Below are 18,951 nucleotides of genomic sequence, written 5' to 3' on the forward strand. Positions count from 1 at the left end.
CCACTAAATGTACTTTTATTAAAACAAGCCCATAGTATGCATAATTTAGATTTGGAATCATGGTAAGTTTGTTTTTTCACATTTCTTGGAATGTGCTTTCAGTTTAGCTAAACAACATTCTATTTAGGGCATAATTTTAAGAATAATTTTTGTAATTCTGGCAGCAAATGCTGTAACATTGTAATTATGCCATAAGCATTCAATGTTTTTCCACCACAAACTGGCTATAATCCCAGGTCTGGAATACAGCTTTCTTTTTGCTCTTGTTTCTTCAAGTGATGGTGCAATTTTGTCCACAGAAATGATTTTTTAATTAAGGCCACCATTTGGGTTATTACATACTAAAGCAGTTCAAAAAGAAAAGTCTCTCTCTCTGAAGTCATCAAGAATTTTTGAACTTTTCTTAAAGGAAATTCACTTTTAAGAATGAATTAAGCCAGCAGATACCATTCAGAAACAGACTTGATTCTTGCATATATTAAAATATTGCGCTCATTTAACAATCTTAATTTAAAAATGGGATCTAGTTAAACCAATGCAATCTAGTGACGTTAACCTACCTGTTATGTGTTGTGGATATCAAAGCAAAACAGGACCTAGTGGTGTACCCTGGGGTCAGTATTGGGACCAGTACTGCTTACCCTCTTCGTTACTGCCTGGCTGATGGGAAAGAGTGCACCCTCAGCAAGTTTGCCAGCTATATAAAGTTCAGAGGAGCAGCTCGTGTACCAGATGGTTGTGCTGCCCTTCAAAGGGACCTCGACAGGCTGGAGAAATGGCCTGACAGCAATCTCATGAGGTTCAGCAGAAAGAAATGCGAAGTCCTGCACCCAAGGAGGAATAACCCCATGCACCAGTACAGGCTGGCTTCTGACCAGCTGGAAGGCAGCTTTGCACAGGCAGCCTTGGAGAATGCCACGCTGACAATGAGCCAGCAACGTGTCCTTGTGGGAAAGAAGGCCTTGGCTGCCTTAGGCAGTGTGTTACCAGCAGGTCGAGGGCAGTGATCCTTCCCTTCTGCTCAGCACTGGTGAGAGACACATGTGGAGTGCTGGGTCCAGTCCTGGGCTCCCCAGTGCAAGTGACATGGACACACTGGAGAGAATAAGAATTTGGGGTATCTGTTGCGTGAGGTGAGATTGAGGGAGATGGAGCTGTTTAATTTGGAGATGGGAAGGCTCAGAAGGATCTTGTCAATGTGTGTAAATACCTGATGGAGGGCAGGGAGTAAAGGGGACAGAGCCAGACTCTCCTCAGTGGTGCCCAGGGAGAGGACAAGAGGAAGCAGGCACAAATTGTAATACAGGGAATTCTATTAAAATGTGTTTACTGTGAGGGAGGTCAAACACTGGAACAGGTTGCCTAGAGAGTTTGTGAAGTCTTTCTCCTTGGAGATATTCAAAACTTGGGCACAGCCCTGAGAAACCTGCTTGAGCTGACCTTGCTTTGAGCAGGGGGGGGCTAGACTTGAATGGTCCCCAGATGTGCCTTCCAGCCTCAGTGCTTCTGTACTTTATGGCCTTCATGTCCATCTGCTCTGACTCCGCATGACAAGATGAGAAAATGTCATCAAATGGTTTCAGCATCAAGATATATAAAATAACTCTAGATGTATAAAAAAGAGAGATTATTTCAAACTGAGGACTTCTAAACGAGAATCCACTAGAAAGTGTCTGTTTTCCACCAGCCTACCTTTATCTTAGTTACTTTTTGCAGAGTAACTCAGAGGTTGTCCATGGGGGTAGTCCACCACTTTCTAAAGTGGGGTCTTAGACTGTGAGGCTTGAGTTGCCATCAGATGTGGGCTTGGCAACACGAAATCAGTGGAGTTGTGTCAGAGGTAAGGCATGATGAGGAATACAGCTGTGAGTCAACACGAGATTTCAGAGACATGATCTAGTTTTAAATTGGGTTTGTGTTCATATATTGCCCTGTCAATTGCATACTTTCACTGCTGAGTTTGAACATTTCAGGAAAAAACAAGTGCTGAAATGAAAAGCTACGTCTGCTCGTAAAATAGGAGCAAGTTGTCATGTTGTCCTGCTGGTCTAACTGGTGTGGTCAGGCTCCCATACGCTCTCTTTTCCACTCCTGCAGAGGGGCAGCTGGGGTGGAGGGAGCATTGGTCTGACCCAGTACAGCTTCCCGTATCTTTAACGCCTTTCTCTAGTTCTTATTCAGGGTATGATCCTGAACTTGGATAATGCCAACCAGATAATTAATCCAGTTGTCTGTAGCAAAGTGAATAGCATTCACTGCTTTGTAGGAAAAAGCAATAGTGTTTGTTGTGCCTTTGATCTCTAGAAAGTGCTCTGATGTGGTGAGATCATCTTGAGGAAGCACTAACAGGTCTTTTCTTGAATCTTGTATTCAACTTGATGTAAAAGGAAGAATGGACTTGAATATGTGCTTATTGTGATAATTCATTTCAGTCAACAATTAGCTTGTTTTTCAAAGTTGCTGTACAGGGCTTGATATTGGATATTGGCAAATGACTGTATTAGTTTTCACTGGAAATTAATATGTCTGTCCGCTTTTCACTGTGGCATTAGTTTTGCTTTCCAGATCAGTAAGACTGCTGGCTTCCCTTTCAAAACTAATTTTCTTTATCGGTGTATTTGCTTATGTGTCTTAGTAATCCTTCCAGTTAATGCTTCAGAAGATGTGGGAAGGAGAAGAATACTTGTTCCCTGAAGGTTGCTGTAAACCAGTTATTGCTCATATGATATTCGATGAATGAAATATTTCCGTGCACCATAAAACTTTATCTCAAAGAAAGTCTTGAGAAGTTGAAATAATGGTAAATATTCTGTAGACTAACTCTTGCAAGGGCTAAATAGCCTGGCCTTGATCCAGGAAGGCACTTAACAATGTGCTTAACTTTAAGCGCATTGAATATTCTTACTGGCATGAGTGAAAAATCAATGGGACTACTCACATGCTTAAAATAAGACATGTGCTTAAGTGTCTTTCTGGATCTCAGCCAGAACGTTCAGCCTGTGAGATGGGCTGAATTCTAATTGTGAGCAAAAGCCAGTAGTGTTTCATTTTGCTTGTCTTGTGTGTTTCTGAAGAATTCATTGATATTGTCTGTGTTTATTTTAATTGGCCTCCATTTCCCATCTAAGCCCTACCAACTCCAAAGCTCTGGGAGTAAAATAGATGTGCAACTTAGAGTTGTCAAACAGCTTGTCAGGGATAGTACTTAGGCTGTATATATTGCCATAGAGCAGGAACTGAACTTCAGAAAAGCTGGGAAAAGATGAGGTGAAACATGATTGTTTTCTTTGGTAGCCAAGGTTTTAATATAGAGAGAAAATGAAGAGGAGAGAAGAGAAGGGCTGGTGACACATCGCACCTTTTCAGTTAACATATTTGCTTCTTAGGAAACATTAAAGAATGCAGACAGATGCATTAATAATCTGCTGGCAGTGGCTGTAGCCTTGGCAAGTAGGCTTTCCTACCTACTATTGATTTTTCTGACTCTCAAGCAGCAATTTGCATTGGGTGGCTTGATCCCTTACCCTCAAAATGGGCAGTGAGATGAGGTGTCACGGCCAAAATAATTTTTACTTTCGAACCAATCCCTTCTGTTTCTTCAACAGCATCTTTTACTGCTTAGATGACAATTTCCACTGCTGACAACTGTGCATGATAAATATACTATATTTAAACACAAAGAGCCTCCGTGTCTAGAGGTGCAAAATAACCCATCACAATGCTACTGAGCCCTTCGCTGCCACCAGCTACGCTTGGAGAACCCAACCCTCAAGGGCTGTAAATCTGGACATTACTGGTTGGCAAGTGTAAAAGCAGTGGAGCCACAGTGATCTAGAAGAAATCTTTGCTGTCAACTCTAACTTACTTTTCTAAGGAAATAGCGTGTCGTTCTCCCCCCCACCCTCTTTTGTTTTTCAACTTCTTGACATTGCTTTTCTTCTACTTTTCCTCTCTGTTTATGGCTTCCTCCTTACATCTGACATTGCCGTTTGCTTTCTTTTCTGTCCAGGTTGTTAGAGCCCACACAGCAAATTCTTCTTTGAATACTGCATTTGAGTTGTGATTGCTGATATTTCTTCACTTACCTTTTTTTACTGGAATTTAAATGTTGGGTTTTTTCCTCATTTTAATTTGATGTAGACTAGATGAGAGAGAAACTTAGAGTAGTTAAAAATAGAGTGGCCAGACTAAAAGAAAATCAAACATGAACATTTTTTCAAAGGATTAAGTATGTAAAACTAGAAGAAACCAGTTTACACCATGGAATTTTAGATGTAATTACAAAATTATCTCCTGAAGATGCATCTCCATGAAGGAGCAGCTGCCATTTTTGGGAGACCTCGTCCACAATGAGTCCTGAGCAGTTTTGAATGAGTTTGCTTGTAGGTTCTTGGTTTTCTTTCAGCTGCAGAAGTGTGTTTGCTCTAGCACTCCAAGCTTGGTTTCACGTATCTTTCAAGGTAACTAGCAGTGTATGTTGTTTGTTGTGTACTTGCCCTAAGGGGCATTTATTTCTTTAAACTGTGAATTCCTCTTTTACTTAAATAAAAGCTTAATAGAATCACCTGTCACAGAGTTTCACCTGAATTGAATAAAAGGTGATTCAAGGTTCAAGTTTAGAAAGTATATTCAGGTTCAGGGATGATCTTTTAAACAGTGAAATGCTAAAGACGTCAGAGCCAGAATTAGAACTGGATGGAAAATGGTATTTTATAGTTATTTTGCTTTCAGCTGTTTTGCTCTTAGCTTCTTTAAAATCAGTGAGCAAGCTTAAGTCTAGGTCTAGGAGTGCATCTGTTCGCAGGTGTCTTCGATGTGACAGAGCCTTCTGCCACCTAGTGTTAATGTGAGTTCTCTCCTCAGCAGGGTATCACCAGATAATTTGTTAAGTGTTGATTATTTATGAATAATCTCCCCCAGTCGCTAGGCACCCTCTGTGAACGTTTGAAAGTACAGTTTCTGCACCAGAGGTTTCAGGATCAGTTCAGTCGATAAGCACAACTTCTTTGGGTACGGTTGTTGAGGATGCAGTTTGCAAGGTGGGTCAAGTTGTTATACAAATAATCCATGGAGAATTTCAGTAATTGTGAATGGAAGAACTCTGTTTACACTTTTCTTCCCTCAGGTGAAACTAAGGGATTCTGCCTAACTCAGTACACTTCTGCTTCAATATCTATGCTCCTGCTGGTTCATAAAACTGTATTAGACTGAAAGCAGCAGAGAATAAAAATTAATTCAACAGAGATTATATAAAATAAAGAACAATTCCATTTAGACACTTATTGTCTTTTTAGAAGAGTAATATGAAAATCTCCCATCATCACTGGGTTTTCCCCTCTAGAAATTCCACCAGGGCACAATAGAGAAGGACAATAAAATCCAGACAATTACACACAGATTTCACAATAGAAATGTCAAACTGTTAAAATAGAAAAATAGGCTTAAAATGATACTTTATATTTAAGCCAAATAATAATAGCTCCTACTGTATGTTGACAGATAGGAGGAAACTTCTTAGGATTGAAGGAGTGGGTTTTTTCCTTCATTCCCCTATAAAAATATTTTCAAGAGAACAGAGCAACTCTTTCCCCTTCTCCCCTCTATTAGCTGTCTTTGACTGCTCTGTGATACAGAGTGGGGCTAAATGGTTCCTTTGCGGGTTGGTGGTTGAGAGCTCAGCCAAAAGGCTGTACATGACTTGGGCAGATGCTTCTAATTCTTAGCCCAGCCGTGGTTTTGGGGAGAAGCCCTCACTCCTAGCTCCTGCCCTCCTCTCTTTTCTCCTTCCTACCTCTTCTAGGCCTTCCTGAGGAGCAAATGCCAGCATGGCTGAGCTGTAAACTTGATCCTCAACATCAGACTGAAATGTTGACCCGATCAGCAGCAACCAGAAGCTGAAGAAGCAGAGGGTCTAATGCATTGGAGCATTAGTCAGCTGCGATACTTGACGGGCTGTTTTTTTTACCTTCTTTTGACCTCAACAGTCTCATCATCTTTAAATAGTGTCATTCAAACTGCAATCTTTTTGCTTTTGACAATTATGCTTTTCAAATACTGCCTCAAGAAAATAACTTTGGGTTCTTATCTCAAATGAATAACTACGAACACAGAGCAATGTTGCTCTGTGCTCGTAGTTATTCATTTGAGATAATTATTAGGTTTGGCAGCTTACTTATCTGATCAGTCTCAGAGGTTAAAAACCCTCTAGAAATTCTTGTGCATCTTGTGCTATTTTCTTTCTGAGTCATAATAAACTGAAATTACCATATGACATGAATTCATTGCTACTCTGTCAGAGCCGAGGATGCTGTGTCACAGTGAAACCAGAATAGACTGGCTGACCTGGGGAGACAGCATTTTCCAAGCTGAGGTTATACACCTTTGTCTTTGTGCAGATGATGGTTTTTTTCCATCAGAAGTGATTTGGGGGCAAAGCCTGTGGCTGTGGTAAATGCGTTTCTGGGGTTATTTTCCTGCTCTCAGTCCTTTATGCTGGCAGGGGGGAGAAGGTGATGTTTTAGGTCCAGCCTCATTGTTCTCACTGAGATCAGAGCCCTGCAGTGGGATTTCAGAGCCGTGCAAGAGCAGGCAGAGGCGGCAAACTGGGTGAGGGCGTAGGGGCTAAGGAGGCTGTTGGCCTCCGTTAGTCTGCAGCCTGGCTGTGACCACGCACAACACCCGAGTCACCCAAGGGCTCTGTCTTTCCCTGCTGGGACTAAAACACAGTCCTTCGATGCAAAAAAACCTCTAAAAGTATGCTGGCCAGTCCGTTCTCCAGCCTCGGACCCCGCGTCAAGGTCCTTAGCAGAGCTCCTGGGGCAAAAATACCTCCTCTCTACTTGCAGCAGGCTGTCCTGTACTCTGCAGCTGTGGTACAACCATGACTATCCTTGTGATCTGTTGCCACAGAACCGTGCATCAAGCAAAATGTACTGAAAAAGGGAGGGAAAAAAGTCTCTGTGCATCTCCATCCTCTTTCCGTAGGTGTTCCTGACTGAGCTCTCTGTTCAGAAAGGGCTCCATTTGCTTCACAGCTGCATAATTTACATGGAAGCTGGTCCAGGAGGAATCTCTTTCATGTAGCTCACTCAAAGCCCCAGTTCATCAATATGGATTGCTTGCTGTGCGCTGGGGGATTTATGGTACGCGGTGGGGTGTGTGGAAGTTGGAGAAAAAGGCAGAGAGTGAGGAACAGTAGGGAATTTTTATCCTAAAAGACGAATTTGTGTGCCCAAAGAACTGTCTTTCAGAATAAAAGTTGTGTTCTCTCTTTTTGCATACAGAAGAGGTGCTGTATCCCTGGAGTTGAACCCAGGGAAACTTTCTAGCTGTAGGGAAAGACACAGTGATGTCTTTAAGACTGAACTTGCCCTAGCCTTTAGGGAGAAAAAAAAAAAAAGGACACGCCTATGAAAACAGTCCTAACTCAGGTAGTAAGTTGCAAAACAATGGTTAACTTCCTCAGAGTAATAATAACTATTTAAACATATCCACGTTCTTCTGGTGACCTTTGTCCTTAACGTAGCATGTGGGAGGAGGAGTGGAGTTGGAGGGCACGGGAAAGATGAAGAATGTGAAGATCAAGCCATGCCAAAACATTTCCACAACATCTTAAAAAGAAAGCTGCTTTGCAATTGCAGCAACGATGGCTTAATGGTCTTTTTAGCCATTGAAAAGAAAAAAATACAAGATCGTAGCTGAGAAAAGGCCCTTGTGTTCAATGACATCCTTCTCGGGGTCAAGTACGAGTGGAGCCTGATTTAGTCATAGACTAAATGTAGCTGCAGTCCTGCAGTCCTCCGAAGTGTAATGTATACGAGTCATGCCGACCGAGTGCTTTGCTGGATTCCAGCTAGGACTGCAGTGTCCTTGTGACGCAGCGAGGCTGCTCAAGGGCGTTAAAGTGCCTGCTTGCAGTTGTTTGAGCAGTTTCTGCGATGGCTGATTGATTTACTGTATCTGGAAGTTCAGACCTGGAAACCTGAGCGAGGGAGAATGCCTTTGCCGCGGTGGCGAGGCTGGGTGTTGAGCAGCCGGACAGCTGGCGGGTGACCTCAGGAAGATGACAAATGGGGGACCAGGTGCCCCTGCTCATCCGAGAGCGCTCCCAACCCCTCCGCTCGCAGAGGCGCGAGTTAGTTACGGAAGTCACTTGAACCGAAGGAAGGCTTCCTGTGAGCAAGGTTTCTAGAAATAAACATTAACCTTTTGTTACCAGTTAAGTACGCGGGGATAGTGAATTCAAGCAGCTATTTGGGAAAGAGTTTAAGCAGAAATTGTTTCTGTTTGAAGGAAAAATCACCCACGTGGTAGTGGTTGTGCATATTTTGGAGACGGTGTCTGGAATGTGTGACGCTGAGATGTGCGGTGAGCAGCAAAAAGCAAACTGTTTACGCAGCATAATCGGTGATGGTTTTTGACTGACATGTATGGAGCCATTCAAACGACTAAATGTATTACTGAGAGGAAAGCGGGACATGAGGAAGCCCCCCAACAACTGAAGAAAGAAAAGTCAGCACAGAACTTGTATAAAATAACCTTTGTGGAGTTGAAACATGTGAACAAAAAGAAGTTGCCTAGCCTTTAGTATTCCTTTGCTTACAAAGGATTAACGTGTTTGCAGGTTCTGCTTTCCATTTCCCATTTTTATTTTAAAATAGGCAGTCACTTGCTAAAATGAGGAGAACTTTCAAATAATCATTGTCTTGACTCTGCCCTGTAACAGCACAGAAACCTATAAACGATGTTGACTTAGACCAGCTGAGAATATGCCTCCTTTCTCTGAAGTTTGACTATTGGGGATTATGTGGTACTTTAGCAGCTTCAGGGATTTCGTTTTGTTTCTTAACAAAAAAACCCCAAACCAACAAAACAATATGACCTCTGTCATTGTGTTAACTTTTGAAAGTGCATTCAAGATCTCCTGCATTAGCTCAGGTCACGGAATCTACTGCACAGACAGGAATGGCTGCTCTGTTGCACTGGTATTTACATTTTTCTAAGGCTGAAACTGTTACACCTCATCTGAAGTGATGCTGCCAGGTCAAATAATAAGAAAATATGATTAAATGTAGCATCTGATTATAATCAAAGTAAATATGCAGACACCCATTGTGAATTCTGGGCTCACATGAGGTGCAAAATGTATTTATCAAGCATGCACCGGGATTCTTGTTGAATATAAATCTAGTTCACGTAATTCCTCAGTGAAAAAAGAGGTTTATTCAACTTGTTAACATTTTTAACATATTGTCTACAGGTGTAATTGGATTTGCAGTTCCTTCAAAGATGGGTATAGGTCGGCTTGCACCATTTAAGGGGTTTATGTCCTGTTTCAGTGGTCTTTAAGTCTATAGTCCACAGTACTTTGAGTCTACGGCCTTTCTCCAGAATTAAATAATTGCCAATGCCTTGTTGGGTAGGACCCTGCAGTGGGACTGGAGTTGTCTAAAGATTGTTGTTACGGCAGTACCTGCAGAAACCTGTATGCACAGCCTGCAAAGTGGTATCCCAGGGCTGTCACTCAGCCTGTGGCATAGAAAGTGTAGAAAATGCATATTAGGTCAGAGTAATACAAAGCTTCCTTTATTCTATAAAGCCTTCTTCATTAGTTTCCTGTCTTTACTCTTTAAAACAGCAACTTCTTTTAAAAGTATATCAGTTTCTGTGGGGCAGAAGGCATTTTTCCTTATTCTTTGATCTTCATTTCTCCATGCTTTTTCATCTTGCCTTTAGGCAATAGCATTGGCTTCTCAGTTACTCCAAAGACAAATGTTTATCTATGGGTTAATTAAATGTGGGTACCTGATTCTGATCTCATCTATTTAAAAACTGGAGCAGCAGTAGAATTGCAGTGCTAGGAAGATGCTGGAGAACCAGATGCTCTCTAAAACTTAATGCTTTAAACTTTTCTTGCCAATAGAAGAATTGGTGGGTTTTTTTGGTGACACTTAGGAGCACTGAAAATGTATTTTGAGATAGCTGTCACAAGAAAATTTCCCTTCTCCAGTGATGTTTAATATCTTCAAGAATGGCATAGACAGTGAGATCGAGTACACCCTCGGTAAATTTGCGGATGACACCAAGCTGAGTGATGCAGTCGACACACCTGAAGGACAGGATGCCATCCAGAGGGACCTGGCCAAGCTCAAGAAGTGGGCCCATGTGAACCTCATGAGGTTCAACAAGACCAACTGCAAGGTCCTGCACATGGGTCAGGGCAATCCCAAGCACAAATACAGGCTGGGGGATGAGTGGATCAAGAGCAGCCCTGACAATAAGGACTTGGGGGTACTGGTGGATGAAAAGCTGGACATGAGCTGGCAATGTGCACTCGCAGCCCAGAAAGCCAACTGTATCCTGGGCTGCATCAAAAGAAGCGTGGAAGGGAGCTGATTCTCCCTCTCTTAACTCTATTCTGGTGAGACCCCACCTGCGGTGCCATGTCCAGCACTGGAGTCCTCAGCACAAGACAGACATGGATCTGCTCAAGCAGGTCCGTAGGAGGGCCACGAAGATGCTCAGGGGGCTGGAGCACCTCCCCTATGAGGACAGGCTGAGAGAGTTGGAGTTGTTCAGCCTGGAGAAGAGAGGGCTCCAGGGAGACCTTCTTGCAGGCTTCCAGTACTTAAAGGGGGACTATAAGAAAGATGGGGAGAGACTTTTTAGCAGGGCCTGCTGTGATAGGACAAGGGGTAATGGTTTTAATCTAAAGGAAGGTAGATTTAGACTAGATAAGGAAGAAATTTTTTACAGTGAGAGTGGTGAAACACTGGCACAGGCTGCCCAGGGAGGTGGTAGAAGCCCCATCCCTGGAAGCATTCAAGGTCAGGTTGGACGGGGCTCTGAGCAACTGATCCAGCTAAAGATGTCCCTGCTCACTGCAGGGGGGTTGGACTGGATGACGTCTAAAGGTCCCTTCCAACCTGAACTGTTCTATGATTCTGTGATTCCATCCCTCAATGCATGAGCTTTTCAGTGGAAATGTTCGGTCTCTGGAGTCTGGATTCCATCACAAAAAGAGGAAGTTTTCAGGGAAAGTAGAACAGGAAAATTTGATTCTATTCTCTTCCCCCCCACCAAGGATGGCTTCTTTGTCTTTGCGTTTAAAGACTTTTCTACTGCGAGGTTCACAACTGTACGCAATGTTACAGATAATTTCTAAGAAAATTTCTGATATAGTTAATTAGATATATCTTACAGTTTGCTATGTGTTTCACCATCAAAAGAGGAAACACTTTATGTGAAACATCAAATAAAAGTGCCTTAGTTTTTATGTTAAGCACTCTGGAGATTCTTTTATCAGTCACTTCAGTAGCTGACTGGTAAGGAGCGAAGCTGCCACTTTTGGAGCGGAAGCACTGAGATGGTGCCAGGCTGCAGTTGCAGTAGGGCACATGTGGCTTTGGGCTGCCAGGATCTGAAATGTTTGCTCTCTGATAAAAGGGAAATGGGGGAAACAAGGGAGGAATAACTTATCACTGATTTCTACCTGTGGAGTCAGAAGTTGTTTTATGAGAGACAGCTGTTTCGAGGCTAATACTACTGTTCTAGGCTTTTTTTTCTCCCTCCTTCATTGTCCGGTAGCAGATCTCTGTGCTGTTCCATCTTAGCTGAGGTGTGCTGGGACAGACCTGTTTTATTTTAATGTTAAAGAACTTTGTGTCACCACACACAGTTGACCTGTACTCCTGCCCAGAGACAGTCTGACAGTATTTGAAACAAATTGTTATTTAGAAAAAGCAGATGGAAGAAGCTAAAAAAAATCACTAGAGGTCCTAGATTTCTTTTTCTGATTTGGTGGGTTGGGGTTTTCTTGGCTTTTCTACTGAGAGAGGTTATTTCTGGGAGAACAGAGTTCTGCGCTTAGAAGACCTAAAACTAAGAAGTAAAAGCTCTAGGAGCCATGAACTCAAACTCCCAACTAAGAAGCTTTTTCTTAAATCTTTGTTGTAAAAGAGACACATTAGAGTTGGTAGGCATCTGTTTTTGAAGAATTTATTGCAAGATGAATCACAGAATGGTTTGGGTTGGAAGGGACCTCAAAGATCACCTAGTTCCAACCCCCCTGCCATGGTAGGGACATCTCCCACTAGACCAGGTTCCAAGGATGGAGCATGCACAACTTCCTTAGGCAACCTGTTCCAGTGTCTCACCACCATCAGGGTGAAGAACTTCTTCCTTATGTCTAGTCTAAACCTACCCTCTCCCAGCTTCCAACCATTGCCCCTCGTCCTGTCACTGCACGCCCTTGTAAAAAGTTGCTCCCCAGCCTTCTTGTAGGCCCCCTTCAGGTACTGGAGGGTCACTATAAGTTCTTCCCAGAGACTTCTCTTTTCCAGGCTGAACAAGGCCAACTCTCTCAGCCTGTCCTCATAGAAAAGATGTTCCAACCCTCTGACCATCTTGGTAGCCCTCCTCTGGACTCACTCCAACAGCTCCATGTCTTTCTTATGTTGGGAGCTCCACAGCTGGATGCAGTATTCCAGGTGGGGTCTCACGAGGGCAGAGTAAAGGGACAGAATTACCTCCCTTGACCTGCTGGCCACACTTCCTTCGATGCAGCCCAGGATATGGTTGGCTTTTTGGGTGGCAAGCGCACAGTATTGGCTCATGTTCATCCTATCATCCACCAGCATGCCCTTCTCCCCAGGACTGCTCTCGGTCCGCTCAGTGCCCAGCCTGTATCTGTGCTTGGGATTGTCTCGACCCAGGTGCAGGACCCTACATTTGGCCTTGTTAAACTTCATGAAGTTGGTTTGGGCCCATTTCTCCAGCCTTTCAGGGTCCCTCTGGATGGCATCCCTTCCCTCCAGTGTGCTGACCTCACCACACAACTTGTTGTCAGCAAACTTTCTGAGGGTGCTCTCGATGCCACTCTCTGTGTTGCTGACAAAGCTGTTAAACAGCACCGGTCCCAGTACTGATCTCTGAGGAACACCGCTTGTCACTGGTCTCCATTCGAATATGGAACCATTGGTCGCAACTCTTTGCGTGAGACCTTCCAGAAAGACTTGAACTTTTCCTTATTGGAAAGTTGTTTGAAGTTTCCCTCTGAAGTAAAGGGAGGAGAAAATACTCAAGCATCACCCAAGTACAGATATGTTTATTTCCTAGCAATTCAAGCAAGTCCCTGGAAACGTCATCAAAGGTAAAGTGAGTTGGAACGAGAGGGTTTGCTCGTGATACCAACCATCCATTCAGCAGTCAATTCTGGTAGCTTCAGCCCATAAATTAGAGAGAATCACCACTGTGTCCCCTGCACTGGAGGCATAGGTGGTGGTTTTACAAGCACGCCGTGAGCTTCTACACCCGATCACGCACTGGTTTGAATGAGAAGAACTCCGGGCGCAGCTCTGTGAATCATGACGAGTAGGTGACAGTTCTGCGGCAGTCTCTTGGGGCATGGATATGTGAAATGAGCTGAGCAAGTTTGTGGCAAAGAAAAGGCAATGTCTGTAGTATTCCTTCCTTTGTGCAGGGGTCTGGCACTTATCTGATACCTTGGTGAGCAATTTCTGCTCACTAAGCCCTCAGAAAACTAGCGTACCTAAACGGTATTATTCCTAATAAAATAGACTGGCTTACTAAGCTGAATCTGAACCAGTGGAAATGCTGTCTGCAAGTGGGATTGCAGGGGATTCAAGGGCGGTGTTTATGGTAGGCTCTTTTGTTGTCTTCGGCAGGATTCTTCTGTAGCCAAAACTGTATTGTGGTATTTCAACTGACTTTTCCTTTTACCCCTGCACTATGGGCTGTGTTGGGTCTTGTCGTGCTGCAAGACTAACAAGTGACATAATCAGGTTAAAAATACATTCTTTTTCTGTCTGCCTTGGGATCTGTCATAATGAGACCTCATCATGCTTAGCAGTTTTTTGACATTCACACCGATTGCTGCAATTGTACGCATAGAGGCTTTAAAATAAAAAGAACGACCAAACAACCACCACTGCCAAACCAGCAACCAAATGCCCCTCATCTATTGCAGTGGGTAGCTTAGCTGCCTGCCCATTTGCTGGTGCTTGCAGCAAACCCCACACCGTGATCATTTGTTGTCCATTTTATTGACTTCCTGGTCACATTCAAATTTAAAACTGTTACGCTGTATTTATCAACCAAATGACATCTTGGTTCCTTGAGGCAGCCATGGACCTATTCCTTTCCAGGGAACAATTTCCCCTATTCAAATATTAAATAGATCTCTCCCATTTAGTCCTTGTTGCCCTGGAGGGTGGAGGACAAGAGCAGCTGATGGTTGGTGCCTTGCTGCCATCGGGGCTGGAAGCGTGAGCTCGGGCATGGTGCGAGGCCTGCAGGAGGTACTGAGCTGGGCTCGTGAGGAGCCTTTGCTGAGTTCGTGGTTGTGTTGAAGTTGTACCGCGTGTTGGAACAGACTGTGCTGGCTGGTATTTCTGACACCAATAACAGGTTGTTTGTTTAAGATCTGAATATGATGATGGTGCCCAAAGAGCGTCTGTTAAAATAGACGAAAGATTGCTTTTTGACTTTTGAGGAGCTGGGATCAGGCTTGTAGCTAGTCCGTGGAGGGATGAATTGCTATTCTGGGCAACTACTTTGATTACCAGCTTTCTGTGCGTTGTGGTTATGCCCTAACTTAGATGTTACAGTCTCTGAGAAGGGGAGAGCCACACTGTATCTGAATAACACCTAGCAAAGACCTATTCCCAAATGAATTTCCCAGGGCTATTTAATGAAGAACAGCAATGAACTCAGCTTGTTTTATAAGCAAATTCTTCTTTGGCTGCATGGACCGACTGTGTGGCAGGACCGGTTCAAACAAAAACACAGTTGCTTGGAGGAGCTCTTTTTACCTGCTCAGGGGCTATAGAGTAACCCAGGCTGCACATTCCTCAGCGAAAAACAGGCCAGAGAAAATGCGGTTTCTCGTGTGCCTCTCTCATCTGATAAGACCCCGTCTCTGCAAGGATATTTGGAATAATGCAGCGACAGCTCATCTTAGAGACTTGGTAAATCTAATGAAAATACTGTTTCCAGAAAGGTTCAGGAATGCAGCGTATGCTACTGCGTTACTAATGCTTTACCCAGTTTTCCAGACTGGAGTATTTCACTTGCTTTCATGCAACCACTATTTATTATTTAAATGATGAATCTGGAAAATTTCCCAGATCTAATATATGCCCCATTACTTTCTGTCTTGGATACTGTGGATAATCAGATGAGCAGTAAATCTATTCTGTGGAATAGAATTACATTATCTTTTTTTCTGTCAAACAACTTGTGAATGATTTTTCTTTTCTTCACCCCCATAAAATACCTAGTAGATCAAAAAAAGTGAGATCTGTGTGTCAAATACACAGTACTCCACGTGTGCCTCCAGTGATGCATCTGCAGAAACACCAGTGGGAGTGTGTTTATCTTGGGTAGATGGGGTAAGACTGTGTGAAATAATCCCAAGCACTGGTACTTTCAGTTGAGTGGGAAGTACTGGGGGGGGTTTCTGGCTCGTTGGTTAGATGTTTTGGTTGTTTGGCGTTTTTTTATAGCGTGGTTTGCTTGTTTGATTGTGCTGTTTCTCCATCCTCTGGTTGGTTTTGAAGTCGTTCCTGAATTTCTCTGAAATGAGACCCCCCCTGTCGAGCAGTGAGGGGACATTTGCCAGCGGTCTCAGGTGTTACCATCTGACGAGGTGGCGCTGGGTCCTCTGGCTCGCAGAAACAGCAGCGCCAAGTGGTGCTGAGGCTGCCTGGGCAGCGGCTGGAAAGGCACCGGGGGATCGCGCCCGCTGCCATGCTGAGCACCGCTGCGTCGTTCTCCGGCAGTTCCAGTCGTTCCTGATGAAGTGATGGTGACGTGGCCTTCGGACAAGAGAAAACATGAAGGAAACCCACCCCCAGGAATGGCCAGCTTGATTCTGAGCCTCTGCACCAAGTGTGAATTACACCTCTTTCCTTGAAAACAGGAGGCTTTTTTTTTTTTCCCTCCCTCTGCATGGTGATGAGAAACTAAAGGTCAGGAATGAGCCCCCTGAAGGCTCATGAAGAACAAAATACGATGTGTTTTAAGTGACGTGAAAGGTTAATGGGGAAGATCAACATCCACTGGCTGCAGCTAAGGAAAGGGGGCTTGTCTGGGCAGAGCCTGAAATGGAGCGTAGGCATTACGGTGAATGGGAAGTGTGAAACCGTGGGGCAGAGAACACACAGCCCTTTAGCCCTGCTCAAAAATAATAGTGCAGGCTTTTTTTAACTTCAGAGTTTAGTCTGCCCTCAGTAAAAACAAGTTACATTAAAAAACTGTGCACCAGAAAAAGCAAACCTCTTTTTCCTGGTTTCTGCTTATAAGATTTACAGGTACTTAAAATAAACCTATGAAAAACAGACCTAGTGTGCTGGAATTTGCTAACTAGTGAGAGCAATTACCTCCAGGTCCCGAGACCTAACGGAGCTTGACTTTTTGGAAATAAAACTTGGCAAGCGCTTCTTCCTGCTGCTGTTGTAAAGGTGTACATGAAAAGATGTGCTGACCTCTGCCAGAAACCCCAGGAATCCAGTTCAGAGAGATTCTCCTGCGAAGGGCACGGCCAGATTCAGGCAGCACAGATGGGGATTGGTGTGGAAAAGCCAGCGAAACATTCGCTTCTCATTGTGTGGCTTCAGCGTGGCAGATTCTTTGCAATTGCCTGGTGTACCACAGTAATTAAATGGGTCAAGAGCAGTGAGTTTAGATACTTAACAAGAAAATAAAGACCTCACTTGACAGCCAGCAGCGTGTCGTGCTTGTTTCACAGGGGTAGGGAGAATTAACGCAGGTTGCCATAGTAGAAGTTGATCTGAGCCTTTTTGGCGATGTTTTTGTATTGCTTCAGAGATCACATACCAATTAACTATAAATGCTGTAATAGCTGTAAATCGGGCCCTCTTATGAAACTAATGCCGCAGTTTCAGATGACTGAAAAAAGGGAAACAGTAGACTCTGCATCTCTCCTTTTAGCGATACGTAAGTAACAAAAGATAAGTAATGAAAAACATACAACCAACCTTTGTTAATACAGAAATGTAAAGTAATCCCCTGTTTTCGCTGGACTGCTGCATGTACGAGCAGAAAATGCAGTTTGTGCAATGATATAAAAACGATAGAATTGAAATCTGAGATGGGAATTGATTTGTAGAAGACTCTCCGGTTTGGAGGTTGGAGGTAGTTTCACACTGGCGTTTTGAAGGAAACTGTTTGTTGTTGTCAGTATCCCTCCATCATTCCTGGCTCGGGGAAGGAGCTTCTGTTTCCCACAGTAGTTGTAAAACGCCTTTGGGAAAGATGAGATTTTCCTTCCAACATATTAAGGGACAAGTAACAAGAATGTTAAAAAAAATAGGAATCTGTTAAATGCATTCTCCCACCAAAGAGGAGCTCTCTGCAGACAGTCTTCCCTTGAAAAGTAAGAGAAGGGACCAGCTTTGCTGCAGTGATTGTAGCATCCCTTTGAGCTAAACACTATTAAAAGGGTTTGTGCCCTAATGTCTGTGCCTGTGCTGATGGGAACCAGTGTCCAGTGGTGAGGACCAGACTCCGTCCCAAGTCGGTACAAAGCAGCAAAGCTCACCTCAGCTCGGCCACAGGAGGCAAATTCAGTCTCTCAGCTTCAACATCTCACCAGCAATCACTATTGCTCATGTCTGTGCATTGTGGTTATTAGGTGCAAGAAATACAGTTTTAAAACTGTAATTAATCATTTCTAAGTAACCTCTTTTTCTACACATTTATGGCATCAATGGGTATGACTGTTTATTATGTCTTACCTATAAAATCTGACCTGTTTTATATACTCTTTATGGAAACAGTGTACAGTCATAAATTAAAAGATGCAACTGTTTTGGATATTTTACTGGTGGTCCTGTATTTTCATGCCAAAAGTGCAGCTGTTTTAGGTTTCTCGGGATAACATTATAAAAGGCTGTATGCGTTTTGCAAGTTTATGCTTGAATTGCCAAGCCAGAGGTGGAATGACTCAACCTTCCCAGGAGCAACATGTACCAAGTGATGAATCAAAAGAGCTAGCTGAAGGTCAGTGGCTTACATGGCCACTGTGAAAAGCAGTTCTCATTTATGGTATTTTATCTGGCGTTCAGAATTTGAGACAGTCATCGTGTTGATCGTGCTAGGCTACAGCCTGTGTCTTTGTATTTGATGGGGTTTTGGTGTAAAACTAGCTGGGAAACTGTTCTTGTGTCAGTCTTATGTGGGATGCAAGAACTATAGGGTTACAGCATGGAGTGAAATCATTCAAGCCCCCCTGAGCAGACACCTTTAGTGGGAGCTCTCGGTGTGCACGGCCAGGTTGGGGCCCTCAGAGGGAGCTGAGGGGAGCCAAGAGCCTGCAGCAGTGCCAGCGTAGGTGGCGTCTTTCAACGTCAACTCATCGGTCTGGCCGGTTTGGTGTAAAATTAGATGGCTCTGCAAACGGGTGATGATGCTGAATTAATGGTGAAGTTGAGAGGCTTCTGTAGCCAAAATGTTGATGACAGCCTCCTACGGCTCTCATTCACTGGTGTCGGTGGACTTACTCCAGAGACAGATAGGCCCAAGAGCAGAAAGTTCAGCCGTGTTGTCACCAGAGCAACTGGCACAGTTGGCTCTTGGGAGTGCCCACAGCCGAAACCCTCCGACTCCTGTGGGAGCGCGGGAAAGCTTGTGTTGTCATCGTCATCATCATCTTGGAAGGAATGCCCAAAGTGGGGAAAAGGCAACCCTCCCCCCAAAGCGAGCACAGAAAATACAGACCAGCAAGTGTACTTCTCCCTGTGCAGCCTATGGCAAAGAGACGAGGTTCTTCAGGGCGCTGGTTGGGCAGCTTGTCTGGAGGTGCCTCAGCATCGTCGTCGTTTGTGACTAATGGAAGCTTTACACTGGTACGTTGATAGGTGGCTAGCGGTAGGCAGGTTGTGTCTCCTGGCTTCCTCCCAAAAAGCAGCC

The 18,951-nt window shown here is 43.9% G+C and overlaps 1 protein-coding gene across 2 annotated transcripts in view; it reads left to right on the forward strand.

The window, feature by feature from the left end:
* MNAT1 (MNAT1 component of CDK activating kinase) overlaps positions 1-18,951 on the forward strand; it is a 127,645-nt gene that overhangs the window by 107,416 nt on the left and 1,278 nt on the right. The window lies entirely within an intron of this gene.

Source organism: Leptosomus discolor, chromosome 3 (genome assembly GCF_034619465.1).
Source record: "Leptosomus discolor isolate bLepDis1 chromosome 3, bLepDis1.hap2, whole genome shotgun sequence".
NCBI classification, from domain to species: domain Eukaryota; kingdom Metazoa; phylum Chordata; class Aves; order Leptosomiformes; family Leptosomidae; genus Leptosomus; species Leptosomus discolor.